Below are 2,269 nucleotides of genomic sequence, written 5' to 3' on the forward strand. Positions count from 1 at the left end.
TTTTTTTTTTTTTTTTTTTTTTTGAGACAGAGTCTCTTGCATCATAGGCTGGCCTCAGAATTGCCACGCAGGGGTGGATGACCCACAACTTCTGATGCACTATGGGAGTGCTGGGATTACAGGCCTGTGTCACTATGCCTGGCTTATGTCCTGGGGATGGAACTCAGGGGTTTGTGCACACTAGGCAACCATTCTACCAACTGAGCTACACTCCCAGCCCCCCCGCGGTTTCCTTTTAAATGAATCTGAGTGAAACAGTAGAATTCATACTTGGCAAGGTTCTGTTGGAAGACGGCTGTCTTCATCTCGCATTCTGTTAGAGTGAATGTGATATCTGGTGATAGGGATGGGAGATGGGGAGTAGAGGTTGGAAGTGGGGGAACACACACACACACGCACACACACACACACTTCACCCAAGAAGCTTTTGCCAGTGGTATATATAAATCCAAGTGCTAGAGACTGAACCATGAGACCAACCCAGTTTGCCTAAATGTACATAAACTCTTAAAGCACATACACAAAGGGGCTGGAGAGATGGCTCAGTGGTTAAGAGCACCAACTTCTCTTCCAGAGGTCCTGAGTTCAATTCCCAGCAACTACATGGTGGCTCACAACCATCTGTAATGGAATCCGGTGCCCTCTTCTGGTGTGTGAGAGGACAGCTATAATGTACTCATATACATTAAATAAATAAATATATCTTTTAAAAAAAACCACATACACCAACAGCAACAACCAAGTGGTTGTTTGTGGTGCGGGATTGTGATGCACAGACCAAGGCATGGATATGGAGGTCAGAGGTCATCTTCCAGGAGTCTGTTCTCTCCTATTATGTGGGACCCAGGAACCGAACTCAGTTCCTCAGGTTTGGCAGCAAGCGCTTTTACCCACTGAGCCATCTCATGGGCTCTTCTAAGCATTTTTTGGTGTCTGGAGAGACTTATTCTCCTTCATAAACTCCACAAAGAGTGGATACATTTATCAACAGAAGGGCAGATGTTGTCCTCTGTGGTGCTGTTGGGTAATTACGACAATATTAATAGGAATCAGGGTGCCTTGGTGACTGTGTATAGTCCCAGCTACTTACTTAAGCCCATGAGGCCATCTGGGCAATGTAACGAAATGTAACCAGAGATTGTCTCCGAAGCACTGTCATTGATAGAACCATCCAGTTTCTCAATCCCTCTGTGTTTTTAATTTTTTTCTTAAAAAAAAAAAAGTTAACGCAAACGCCTTTAAAAGCTTTTTAAAACTTTTTTTTGAACATTTATTTATTTATTGTGTGGGTGTGCATGTGCCACATGTGTGGAGGACAGTTGGCAGAGGACAACTAGCAGGAGAAACCTTCCTTCCTCCAGAGTTCTGGGCATTAAACTCCTCTGGGGGCAAGTGCCTTTCTCCGATGAGCCGTCTCAAGGGCCCTGTTGCAGGTCTCCTCATCTCTACATAAATGTTCGAGACAGGGTTCCTCTGTGTAGCCCTGGCTGTCCTGGAACTCACTTTGTAGTAGACCAGGCTGGCCTTGAACTCAGGGATCCGCCTGCCTCTGCCTCCCAAGTGCTGGGATTAAAGGCGTGCGCCACCACTGCCCGGTGGACCTTTTATTTTTAAAAAGTGGTTTTGAGGCTGGAGAGATGGCTCAGCAGTTAAGAGCACCAACTGCTCTTCCAGAGGTCCTGAGTTCAGTTCCTAGCACCTCCTTCAGTTCCTAGCATCTCTAACTAACAACTCCGCCTCCAGGAGACCCAGCGCTCTCTCTGGGCTCTTCAGGATGCATGGATGATGGATGTGGCACACAGACACTCACGCAGACAAAACACCCATACTAATAAGATAAATATAAATAAATCTAAAAATAATGATTAAAGAAAGGTTTAACTGAGCCCGGTGAGATATTACAAACCTGCCCTGTCACCCAGCACTCAGGATGCTGCGTCCGGATGACAGTAACTTCAAGGCTAGCCTGGGCTACATATCAATAACCTGCCTTAAAATAAACCAAACCAAACTTTCCTAAGATTAATGAGTCTTTTCATTCCAGCACTGGAGAGGTGGAGGCAGTTGTGTCTCTATGAGTTTGAAGCCAGCTTGATTTACATATTGAGTCCCCCCCTCCTCAAGATTTATTTATTTAATGTATATGAGTACACCATTGCTCTCTTCAGACACACCAGAAGGCATCAGATCCCATTACAGATGGTTGTGAGTCACCACGTGGTTGCTGGGAATTGAACTCAGGACCTCTGGAAGAGCAGTCAGTGCTCTT

The sequence above is a fragment of the Mus pahari genome, chromosome 23 (genome assembly GCF_900095145.1).
Source record: "Mus pahari chromosome 23, PAHARI_EIJ_v1.1, whole genome shotgun sequence".
In the NCBI taxonomy this organism is placed as follows: domain Eukaryota; kingdom Metazoa; phylum Chordata; class Mammalia; order Rodentia; family Muridae; genus Mus; species Mus pahari.